At 43.8% G+C, this 13,032-nt stretch overlaps 2 non-coding genes across 2 annotated transcripts; one reads left to right on the forward strand and one right to left on the reverse strand.

Annotated features, from left to right (window-relative positions):
• Positions 1 to 1,202: 1,202 nt before the first annotated feature.
• Positions 1,203 to 1,309, forward strand: LOC120259666. Its single transcript, XR_005536223.1, has one exon. It is a non-coding gene; the product is annotated as a small nucleolar RNA R71 (small nucleolar RNA).
• Positions 1,310 to 10,998: 9,689 nt separating this feature from the next.
• Positions 10,999 to 11,105, reverse strand: LOC120259607. Its single transcript, XR_005536165.1, has one exon. It is a non-coding gene; the product is annotated as a small nucleolar RNA R71 (small nucleolar RNA).
• Positions 11,106 to 13,032: the final 1,927 nt, after the last annotated feature.

Raw genomic sequence — 13,032 nt, forward strand, 5'->3', positions numbered from 1 at the left:
CCGGTGTCAGTCAACTTCTTAGTGAGTTTCCTCTGAATTATCGCAGAGCAGTTCCGTGGTATTGCAACTATTTCTAATTCCTCAAATTCTGTCTTGTTAGTTAGCAGGTCTTTCATAAGCATACTTGGGCATTTGAGTCAAGGCTTCAACAAGAGGGATATTTAAGTGTAACTGCTTGAAGAGATTGAGGAATTTTTTGAATTGAGCCTCCTCTTTATCTTGCTTCAACCTAGCCGGATAGGGAATGGCCGGCTTGTACTCGGGTACCGTAGGTGTAGGTAGTTGAAGGGTTTCTTCACTTGCTTTTCCTTTCTTCTTTCAATTACACTCTCAGATGGCTTAGGGTCTTCCTGTACGGCTACCCCATCATTTTTAGTGCTTGAGCCATCCTCGGCTCGTGCTTTAACCTGTTTCCCACTCCTGAGAGTGACGGCTTTCAAATGCTCCCTCAAATTATTTTTAGTGTTACTAGCTAAGCTACCCGGTGGGCGCTCCGAATTTGCCCTAGCAAGTTGCCCAACCTGGTTTTCCAATGATTGAATGGAGGCCTGAACATTCCTCAAAATAGTGTTCACTTCAACGAATTGATTGTTTATGTTCACAAATTTTGCTTTGATGCTGATCATAAATCTCGCTAACACATCTTCAGTGGTGAACTTCTTCTTGGGCTGCTGAGGAGATTGATGTGGATGTCCTTGTTTCTGCGGGGGCCGATGTTGCCGTTGTTGACCCCATGAAAAATTTGGGTGATTCCTCCACACCTAATTATACGTGTTTTCATAGGGATTCCCTGGACCTCTAGGGCCTCCCCCCAACATAATCAACTATCTCGACTGGGGCATCTGAGGCTATTGAGATTGGAAACTTAACAGTAGCATGCCCCGCCCCACAGGTCTTGCAAGACAAAACTGCTCCAGAATTTGAGCTTGTACCCAACACAAACTGATCAAATCTCTTTGTTAGGGCCTCAACCTTGGCGTTTAGCACACTGTTGTCATTTATCTCATAAATTCCAGCTTCCCTAGGGGGTTTCTGTCTAGTTGACCAATGGCATTCATTACTTGCCATGTTTTCAATCAAAATTTCAGCATCTTCAGGGGTTTTATTACTGAATGACACCCCCCCCCGTTGCAGCATCAATGAGTTGTCTACTTGCATAATTCAAGCCATTGCAAAGCATCTGGATCCTCATCCATGAGGAGAAGCCATGATGGGGACACTTGCATAGGAGATCCTCGAATCTCTCATGTGCTTCGAAAAGTGTCTTGGAGTCCCCTTGCCGAAATGCAGAAATCTCTTGCCTTAGTCTAGCAGCTTTGCTTGATGGGAAATGCCATGCAAGAAATTTGTCCACCATTTCCTTCCAAGTGGTGATTGACCCCGGAGCCAATGAAGTGAGCCATCTATATGTTGTCCCCCTTAGACTGAAAGGGAATAATCTCAATCTTATCGCATCATCAGACACCGAGTTAATCTTGAAGGTGGAACAAATTTGGAGGAAGCGAGACAAATGAGCGTGTGGGTCTTCGTCAGCTAGCCCATCAAATTGTACAGAATTTTCGTCCATCACAATTGTGCTTGCCTTGATTTCAAAGTTATTAGCCGGCACTGTGAGAGCATGCACACTGAATTCCTCACTAGTAAACTGAGGGCTTTTCATAATCAGACAAGGTTCACCTTGGTTCTACAATGACTAAAGGTTCACTAATCTCAACTCGTGTTCCTTGATGTTTTGAACTCTCAGTAACCTCTCTCAATCTTTGATGCAAGGTTCTCTCGATTTTGTTAACAGGCTCCACCAGATTTGTTTGATTGGCGCGTGTCATAAGATGGTACCTTACACAATATTGAGAGTCAATGATCAGGATATGAGGAAGATAGTAAAACAAAGTAAAGGCAAGTAAATAGAAATATATGTGCAAAAATAAATAAAAAGAAGCAAATGTACAAAACAAAAGAAACAATGGCTAAATCAACAAGCTCTAAGTTTTCCGAGTATTCCTTGTTGGTCCCCAGCAATGGCACTAAAAACTTGATGCATAATCAGCAAGCGCACGGAGTCATCAAGTAATACCTCTCGTGCGAGCACGAGAGGGTCGTATTCCATGAGCCCAAGGATCTACCCTTACTTCCTCTTCACGTATTGTCTAACCAAAAGATTCGAAGGGTTTCTCTAATTTGTTAATTAAAATGAAAGAACTACAAGTGGAGTCTAAAACAAGGCAAGGATATAAAATCAGGGGAATGAAATGGTCATGGATGCGGAATTCCTCATACGATTGCATTAACAAAGAGGGAATTCTCTAATTAGAGCCAGAACACAACTTGGTCAAGACCTAATATTGGAGGGGTACAAAATATCGGATGGTCACGGCATATTCATACCTGAATCCCATCAAGACATGGTGTATCTAGTACAAGGGAGTTGGTTTACAAAGTTCTCATGTAAGCAACACATCAAATGCACCAAGAATGAATCACAAACATACAATAGTTGCAATAGACAAAATTAGATCATTCAAATACACAAGTTCACCCCAAGGTTCACCAGCATCCGGCGACCTTGGGGTCTACTCGTCCATGCAAACAAATACAAACAATAGGTCCATGAAAACAACTACAAATGACATAAGAAAACTCCCTCAAACAATAGAAGTGAGATGACAAGCCAAGTTAGGTGGAAAGCTTCCACAGACGCCGCGATCAGGGAGGCTTCCCTCGTCATCTACAAGCTCCGAAAGAAGAGATCGATGAAGATCTAGCCAAACCAAGCTTCTCCCTTTGATTCCCTTTCTCCAAAACGTGTGATCTTGCCTTCTCTGAACTGGTGGAAGTCGGCTCCAAGAACTCCCCAAAAAGCTTTCTCCAAAAATGTCCCCCTTTTGCCCTAGAAAATCAGTCCAATATTTACCCCGTCAGGTCCATACGGGTGCATGGAGCCTGTGAAGCTCACTGCCATTTTGCCCAGAAAAGGTGCCGGTGCTATAGTACTTAGCTACAGTACTGAAAGTTGTGAATTTCCAGCAAACCTCATAGGTACTTATGCGGGCGCATGGACCTCGTGAAGCTCACAGCCAAATTCCTGCAACATGAATACTGACTCTGCTATAGTGCTTGCTACAGTGCCGAAACCCCAAAAATGCTGTTTTTAGTGTCGAATTTGTCCAATTTGCATTTTTGAGCTTCGTTCGGCTCTTTTATGATCTGCAACACCGAAATAAGCAATTTAGACTTAAACGGGCATCAATTCATTAAAATATACACAAATAATACAAGATTAATACATATAAAATATGTATATTTAGGTGTTTATTAGGATGTACCTTTGATACTTGGGAGACCTTTCTTGCGGACTTCCAAGGCATTGATTGTCATGGACGGCGGGGAGCTAACATTGAGAGTTGGAGATAACAAGCTCACATACCGCCTTGCTTAAGCCATGCGGCATTCTCTTGATTTTGATGATGCTTTGTATTTTCTAGACACTACTGATGAGATTGTTGATGAATACATGCAGGAAATGTTCAATCCGGAGCCATACGAGTGTTTGTTCGACCAAGAGGTGGATAATGAATAAGTTATGATGCTTGGTTCGACTGAAGAAGTACCATCTACTCCACGGATCTTGAAGAAGGTGCTTCGGAAGATGAAGAAGGTGAGGAGACACCACCGGAAATGCTCCAAGGCTATTGGAGACGCGCGTGAACCAAACAAATTGGATGCACCATTGCTAGGTGGTCCCAAGCCCGATAACTCCCCCTCTACCTTCAAGAGACTTTGTTCATTATATGTTCAAGCTATGGGTAAGAGGGTAACCTTCATCTATGAACCCGCGTGAGGTAAGACAAGGTACGCCAAGCTTAGTGACGTAAAACAAGCGCTTCTTGGGAGGCAACCCAAGTGTTTACTGTTTTCTTAGTTAGTAGTTTAGTGTTTGCACGAATAAAGTGTTGAGTGTTGGTGTCTTGAATTTTAGATGCTTTTTCTGTGATTTTATTGTGGGTTTTAATTTCATCGTGTGTTTTTATGTGGATTTAGTGAAGTTATGGTCGTTTGAGCTATCTCTCATGTTTTTCACTGGTATAGTTTGCATAATAGGGCAGACTTTGAGGGTGTAAACATGTTTAGGAAATTTTCTACAGAACCTGCAGAGTTTTTAAGGCATCCAGGGAAAACCCACGGGCGTGTGGAATTTCCACACGGCTGTGGATCTGTATTGTGAGCTTATCCAGAGAAGGCACAGGGGCGTGGACTTGCCCCTGTGAGCGACCCGTGACTTTCGCACGCCCGTGGGTAAATTCTGCACGAGCATGCGTTTTCCTGCAGAGTCTTGGCAACTTATCCCGAGAGCACACAGGGGCGTGGACTCGCCCCTATGGGTGAACTTGTGAAAAACGCACGGGCGTGTGTAATTTCCGCATGCCCATGCGAAACTCTGTAGAAGAGTTCTCTCCATCCCGAGACAGTACAAGGGCGTGCGGCTGTCCCTGTGGGTCAGGCGCATGGGCGTGGGTATTTTTCGCACGCCCGTGTGGTTGCATTTAGAGAGATTGAGTGTTATCCCGAGAGCACACAGGGGCATGAGTCTGACCTGTGGCTCTTCCCTTTGGAGGTGAACGGGTGTGGGTAATTTCCGCACGCCCATATGAATGTACAGAATGCCAAGAGGCACGAGTTCCTTTTAAAGGATCGCCCTTCCTCTTCATCGTAACATTCTTCATTCGTCTGAGAGCACACTCACATCGTTTCCCGACTTCGCATTGCTGATTTGGAAAGATTTTTACTTGGTTTTCCGAATGATTCAAGGTTTTCAATCTCAACTCGTAGGTAAGCCCTATCTTTTGTTTTGTTTCCTTCGCCAATTCTTGATCTTAATCAATGAAACTAGTTAATCATTCTTCATTTCTACAATTAGAATGATCATGCATGTTTTTCATACCTCGTGGATCCACACGAATGTGCGAAAAGTCCACACGACTATGTGGACTTCAGCAACATTACTTAATTAACTGGTTTGATCGATTTTCTTTCAACTTTTGTAGATTATGGCATCTCGGTCAAAGAAGAAAGTTGAGAAATGGCGGCGTGAGTCATCCCCCAAGTCCGAGAGCATGAGATTCACTATCCCAGAGCATCAGGCTCATTTTGAGCGTCTGCCAAAACTTCGGTTCAGACAGACTCGATTCCTAGACACTAGCATATTGAGAGATTTATAGCAGGGAGATGAGTTCACAGATGAGGTCGAGGATCTCTTTTCGTTGGGTGGATGGAGGCAGTTATTGTTGACTAGGGAGCCAACCATTAGTGAGCTTACACTTGAGGTCTTATTGTCATTCGAGTTCGATAGATCTTATGCGAGATTCGACAGCCTTGACGCCGTTAAGTTCAGAGCATTGGGATATTAACATAGCATGAGCATCACTCAGTTTTCAGTTCAGCTTGGCTTGTACGAGGAGGCATTTACAGACACTGAGGAGTATTCCTAGTTACCGACATATTACCCTGGAGCGTTAAGCCCGCAAAGAGCTTACCAAGCGTTGTGTGGTCAGGGCTAGTATGAGCCAGGGGTGTCCAAGGCCACGTGCCTTTCTCGACCTGTATACCGATATTTACTCGGTATTCTGAGCAGGTAGGTGAATGGCCGTGGTGATAGCACTGGCGTTCTGAGCCGGCAGGTGCTTTTGTACTTGTATTTGATGGTGTAGCGCATGCTGATTCATCTAGGGCACATCATCCCAGAGTACATTCGACATCAAGGGCAGTATGCCAGATTGGGAGCAATCTTCTCGGGCCCCTACATTACGAGACTAGTTTTGGGCATGGGTCTCTTCGACGCGATACGCGGGGCTGAGAAGACGAGTACACCTGCGTCCCTGAGCCTGGAGACGATGAGATTGATGGGTATGGTCCACAGGGTTTGGATGGGAGTTTATGCTTTGGTTCTACTAGCTCCAGAGATAGTTGAGGATGAGGGTGATGATGCCGAGGCTTTTCAGCCTACTCCCGAGACTCAACCAGCACCGATGGAGACCGAGGCACCTCCGGTGGCAGAGGACCCATCCCCAGTACACATGTTTTCACCATCTCGAGCCCATGATCACTTTGAGAGGCTTGAGAGTGCTGTGGGGGTGATACAGACAGAGGTCGCTAAGGTCTGAGTAGAGATTGCTAAGATTCGGGCTGTGCAGACCGCACAGTATACAGAGTTCATGGCACGTTTCAGCACATTACAGCAAATTTTATAGCGAGACGTCACCTCGTCATTTGTCTTGTGGCCGAGGACTCATCTTATTACTTTTGTATTTTTATTCCGGACTTGTATACTCAGAAAGGACTTTCCTTCTGAGTTTATTTTCATTTTGTGTTCTCGAGTTGTATTAATTGCCTTATTTTTTTATATACTCGAGTTGTTTTTGTTTTGTTGAGCTTCACTGAACCTCCTCGTGTATGCGTGCAAATGGTCTTGTCATCATGGGAATTGAGACTTTGTCATGGGCACGGCCAATGGTACTTCAACACTTGGCCGTGTGTGCTTCACAACCCGTTAGAACATAACTCCCAAGGATTTAGCTCCATTAAATGCACCGATAAGAGTCAGGGGAGTATTGTTTTGATTGCTTCTCCCATATTTGTTCTTGATTGATATACATTATGAGTGAGCTTGCATGTGTACATTGGGGACAATGTACAACTTAAGTGTTGGGGGAGGGGGGGAGTTTCATAGTGCACACATCTCTTTTATATTAATTTTGATTGATATACATGCTCACATAGCCAATGGCGGTTCACCTTAGTTGCAATGATTATATTCTTGAGTTTAGGAGAATTTTAATATTGAATGTCTTCATGCTCTAGTTTTTAATTGAATTTGTAGGAATTTTTGCCCGATTGACACTTGTTACACTACTCACTCTTTAAACTCTTTTGGAAACTCATGTTCGATGTTAAAGGGACTAGTTATTGTTGTTTCTTTTGTTATTTGTGAAAAAATAGGAAAATGAAAAGAAAGAACAAAAATAATTTTATTGTTTAGTTTAGCTTGTTGGGTGGAAAGAGCTACCGCCTATGAAGTATGAAGCTACTCTCATAAGTCGGATACTAGTTATGTCCTAATGAGAGAAAGAGCTATCTCATAGATGAGTGAAAGCTATCACTCCGGTAGAAAGAGCTACCATCTCGAAAGTGTGAAAGACACCTTAGCGGCCGCTTTGGAAAGGGCTACCTTAGAGGATGTGTGAAGCTATTACCATCTTTGAAATTTTGTTACTGTTTGTAGATAAATAAGTCCCTTGTACTTAGAACTTTGAGGAGTATACTTTGGGTTATTTTGAGTGAGTTCACATACTTATACGATTTTGGGTTTGTTGTTCTTTCTTATTCAAGTTTTTAGCCAGAGCATTGATTTTTCGTATTTAGTGTTAAAATTTCCCTTACTTATAGAATGCTCTCTTTGTATGCTTTAGTGAACCTAAGGCCAAGCACTTCCAATATTTCCATCATCTATGCACATAATGTTTTAATTTTTTGCTTGAGGACAAGCAAAAGCTTAAGTGTGGGGGAGTTTGATAAGTGTTTGTGCGATAAGAATGCGAAGTGTTCTTTCCTTATGATGAGCATTACTTTTATCCGGTTTTAACGCCAATATGTGTGTATTTATGTTACTTTCATGCAGATAGAGTTGTGAGGCCAAATATTAGAGAAAGAAGCCAATGTTGATCGTAAATGCACCATTTGGAGGAAATCTTGAGAAGGTTCAAACGCGAAAACATAAGTCGGGTTCCAAATGCTGGAATGTCTACCAACCTCCTCGTATTCAAGTTAGCACAATGATTTGGAGGGGCACAAGGGCAGTTACATTCAAGCATTCTGGCTTATGCATGTATAGCAAGATCTCCACCAACATGTCCGTTATTGAAGAAGCAAAGCGATTTACAACGTAAACGTGGGCCCGTTTACGTTACCTCGATGAAAGCATGGATTCGGGAGTGTTTCGGGCCGGTACTGTAGCAGGGCATTGTAGCAAAACACTGCAGTAGATACTGTTCACACCTTGCCGAAGAAGGATGAAAACAGAGAATCCACACGGGCATGTGGAAATTCCACATGCCCGTGCGAAAAATCCACAGGGGCGCCCATATAGGCGTGTGGATTCCCGATTCTAGCCCTATTTAAGGCCGATTTCAGCCCTGATTTTAGAATACTTTTCTCCATCTTTTCCCCAACTTGAGAGGGGGTGGTGGCTAGGGTTTTGAGAGGTATTGGTTAGGGATTGGGAGAAGTTCAATGGCTCCGACATCGTGCTCTGTTTGGAAGAAGGTTAGTGGGAGAGCTTTCGTCGGCACCGATCCGGCGAGGTGTATCCAAGGCCGGACAAAGGGACCCTTGGACAAGTAGAGGACTCTCCACAAGACCCTCGCCACGACTATCGAGGGGGTTTCCTATGGATTCTTTGCTTTTATATTTGATTTCATTGATTGTAATTAGCTCCATGGAGAGCTAAACCCCCTAGTGGGTACTTGGGTATTTGTGAACTTGATAAGTGCTTGTGTGATATTAATGCGAAGCATTCTTTCCATATGTTGAGCATTACTCTTCTCGGGTTTTTACACTAATATGTGTGTTTTTATGTTACTTTTGTGCAGGTAGGGTTGTGAGGCCAAGTATGAAGGAAAGAAGCCAATGTGGATCATAATGCACCGATTTTGGAGGAAATCTTGCTAAGGTTCAAACGCGAAGACATAGGTCGGGTGCGAGATGCTAGAGTGTGTGCCAACCTCCTCGTATTTAAGTTAGCACAACCATTTGGAGGGGCACAAGGGCAGTCACACTCAAGCATTCCGACTTATGCACATAGAACAAGATCTCCACCAACTTGACGTGAACGTGTGCCCGTTTGCGTTACCCTGATGAAAGTATGGATTCGGGAAGTATTTCAGGTTGGATACTGTAGCAGAGCACTGTTCATAGCCGGCAGAGATAACTACAGAACATAGAATCCACACGGGCGTGTGGAAATTCCACAAGCCCATGTGAAAAATCCACAGGGGCGTCAACAAGGACGTGTGGATCCCCGATTCTGGCCCTATTTAAAGCCGATTCAGCCCCGATTTCATTATTCTTTTCTCCATCTTTTCCCCAACTTGAGATACGGTTTCGGCTAGGGTTTTTGTGAGGTATTGGCTAGAGTTTTGGAGAGGTTCTATGGTTCTGACATCGTCATCTCTTTGGAAGAAGGTTGGTAGGGGAGCTTCCGTCGAGGCGTATTCAATACTGGACAAGGGGATCTTTGGACGACGAGTAGAAGACTTTCCACAAGACCATTGACATGACTATCGAGGGGGTTTTGTATGGATTCATTGTTTTTTACATTCTATTTCTTTGATTGTACTTAGCTCCATGGAGAGCTAAACCCCTAGTGGGTACTTGGGTATTTGTGAACCCTAGGATGTATTCATTTCTTTGAATCTCTTTATTATGCTTTCAATTAATTGATGTTTATTGTGAGTTCCAACTTTGAATGCTTGATTGTGTGAATACTCCCCTAGAGTGACACTAGGGTTGAGAGTTCTTGTTGGTAACCTTGTGAGTGAGTGACACACCACGAGTGTTAGACAAAACTAGGTTGGAGAGGGTTGAGAGGGTGAGTCGAGAGGTGCAGGAGCGTCCCCTTTCCCCTTCGATGTATTAGATTCTACCTCCGTTCCTCGAGTTCTTTGCAGCCACAATAGAGTGAATGGTCTAAGGGATGACCTTCCGCTGGGGCTTAGTTGCGGGTGCAACGGAGTGAAGTGCAGAAGTGATCTTAGTATCTAGGGCTTAATTGTGGTTAGGGACCTTCCACCTTGACCAAAGGATTAGGTCTACAATTAGGAAGAGATTTATCACTTGGAATCCCTAGAACTTATTGCAATTCTATGCGAGTGCGAGGTTGAGAGGTTATTCAATCTCTCCTCCGGGACATGTATAGAGTTAGGCATAGTTGACCTTAAATTTGGGACTATGTAATTAAGGATTTCCACGACTCACTTGCATTGATTAGGAAGCATAATAGAGGGTTCTTGCACTTGAAATGATTGTCGTAGGCGGAGCAATATCCTGGTACCCCATTTTTATCGATTGGCTTACCTTCTCCTTTACTTGTGTTCTCTTACTTGTTGTTTTACTTTTGAGAATTGAATCATTGTCACACATATCACTATTCATCTTTCACATAGCTAAGAAGCGAATTAAGTGTTTTTATTCCTTACTCCCTGTGGTTACGATACCCGGTCATCCGGGATTATTACTTTGACAAACCCATGCACTTGCGGGATATACGCAAGGGGACCTTGTCATGTTTTTGGCGCCGTTGCTGGGGAGTAGGCGTTTAGAGATACTTTGCATTTTGTTTTCTTAGCTATTTCACCGTACATTCTATTTCATATCTTCTTATTCTATCATCGTTCTGATTTCTTTTACTTTCTTTTTGGGTGCAGCTCCAGGTTATGACCCGAGGGAACCCCTCAATATTGATTGAAGGAGATCCCGAGCTTGAACGTACACTTAGAAAAAAAGGGAAAGAGCCTGTGCAAGAACAGTCTAGTCTAGCTGATTTAGAAGTGGAAGAAATTGAAAACATGACAGAAGAGAATGAGCAATAGCAAACATTATCCGATTATGCCAGACCTTCAGTGTTGGGGGCACAATCGAGTATTGTGCGTCCCAGCTCAGAACTTCAAGCTGAAGCCGGCATTCATCCACATGTTACAGCAATCTGCATAGTTTAATGGTTTGGCTGATGAGGATCTAAACAATCATATAGATAGTTTTCTTGAGGTGTGTGATATGCTGAAGATAAACGAGGTAACGGATGATGCCATCAAGTTGCGAGCCTTCCCATTTTCCCTAAAGGGGAGAGCGAAGCAGTGGTTACACTCATTACCTAGAGCATCAATTACCACATGGGAGGAGATGGTAGAAGCTTTTCTTGCATGTTATTTTCCTCCCAGAAAATCCGCGAAGCTTAGGAATGATATCTCATCCTTTGTTCAGTTGGAATTAGAGTCTCTATTTGAGACATGGAAAAGGTTCAAGGAGCTCCTGAGAAAGTGCCCGCAACACGGATTTCCAGAGTGGATGATTGTTCAGACCTTTTACAATGGTTTGAACCCGAGTACAAGGCAACTCTTGGATACGGCAGCAGGAGGTACCTTAGGTAGCAAGACCCCCGATGAGGCCCATCAGTTAATTGAAGAAATGGGGTTAAACAGCTACCAATGGAATGCTAGGGAGAAGAAAAAGGTGGCCGGTCTCCATGAGATAGATGAAGTAACTTTATTGGCGGCTCAAGTGGAAAATTTGAGTAAGAAGTTAGATCTTCTAACTTCAAATAGAGTAGCGGCCGTGACGAATTGCAACGGGTGTGATGGATGATATGCTCCCTCTTATTGTCCGATCTCTATTGGTGATGCATCTTCGGTTGAGAATGTCGATTTTGTAGGTAATAGCATGAGACCTCAAGGAAACCCATATAGCAATATCTACAATCCGGGTTGGAATAATCATCAAAATTTCTCATGAACCAATCAGGGACCACCAAAGGCCATGGGGCTACCGGGTTTCCAACCACAACAACAAGCCCAGCATGTGGAAAACAGAGTTTCAGGTTTGGAAATCCGAATGAATGATTTGGAGAAGGCCTTGACTAGATTTGTGCAATCTGCAAATACAAGGTTTGAATCAGTTGAGGCTACACTTTGCAACCACACCGCCTCTTTGCATAACCTTGAAAATCAGGTGGGGCAGATTGCGAAGTCTCTCTCTGAAAGGCCACATGGAAGCTTGCCGAGCAATAAAGAGACCAACCCTAGAGAGCAAGTGAAGACGATCACTTTGAGAAGTGGTCGTGAGGTTGAAGGTAAGTTTCTGAGTGAGATGCCAAAAGAACACGCACTCGAGGTTATAGAGGTAGAAGAGGGAACAAGCAAAGAAAAGGAGGTGGCACCCCCACCTTTCAAGGCCAAGAATCCCTTATCCCTCTTGATTGAAGAATGACCAAGGGGATAAACAGTACATGAAGTTCCTGAGTTTGTTCAAGCAACTCCACATCAATATTCCTTTTGTTGAGGCATTAGCCCAAATGCCTAAGTATGCGAAGTTCTTGAAAGACTTGTTGACCAACAAGAGGAAGTTGGAGGAGAGTGCTTCGGTGATTCTAGATGCTTCATGCTCGGCGGTGTTACAAAGGACATGCTGAACAAGAAGAAAGACCCAGGAAGCTTCATCATTCCGTGTAGCATTGGCAATATGGGTGAAGAAATGGCATTGGCGGACTCAGGGGCCAGCATCAACGTCATGCCATACACCTTCTTCCGAAAGTTAGGCTTGGGTGGGCCTAGGCCCACTAGGATGACTTTGTAATTGGCGGACCGAACGGTGAGACATCTGAGGGGTATCATCGAAGATGTACTTGTTAAGGTGGACAAGTATATATTTCCTGTAGACTTTGTGCTGCTAGACATCGATGAGGATGCGGATGTACCTTTAATACTTGGGAGGCCGTTCTTGAGGACTTCCAAGGCATTTGATTGACATGGACGGCGGAGAGCTAACTTTGAGAGTTGGAGATGACAAGCTCACATACCGCCTTGCTGAAGCCATGCGACATTCTCTTGATTTTGATGACACTTTATATTTTCTAGACACTACTGATGAGATTGTTGATGAATACATGCAGGAAATGTTCAATCCGGACCCGTACGAGGGTTTGTTCGACCAAGAGGAGGATGATGAAGAAGTAATGATGCTTGGTTCGACGGAAGAAGTACCATCTACCACGGGGATCTTGAAGAAGGTGCTTCGGAAAATGAAGAGGGCTAGGAGACGCCACCGGAAACGCTCCAAGGCTGTTGGAGACGTACGTGAACCAAAGAAGTTGGATGAACCATTGCTAGGTGGCACAAACCCGATAATACACCCTCTACCTTCAAGAGAATGTGCTCATCATGCTTCTAAGTCATGGGTAAGAGGGCAACATTCATCTATGAGCCCCCG

The sequence above is a fragment of the Dioscorea cayenensis genome, chromosome 4 (genome assembly GCF_009730915.1).
Source record: "Dioscorea cayenensis subsp. rotundata cultivar TDr96_F1 chromosome 4, TDr96_F1_v2_PseudoChromosome.rev07_lg8_w22 25.fasta, whole genome shotgun sequence".
NCBI lineage: Eukaryota > Viridiplantae > Streptophyta > Magnoliopsida > Dioscoreales > Dioscoreaceae > Dioscorea > Dioscorea cayenensis.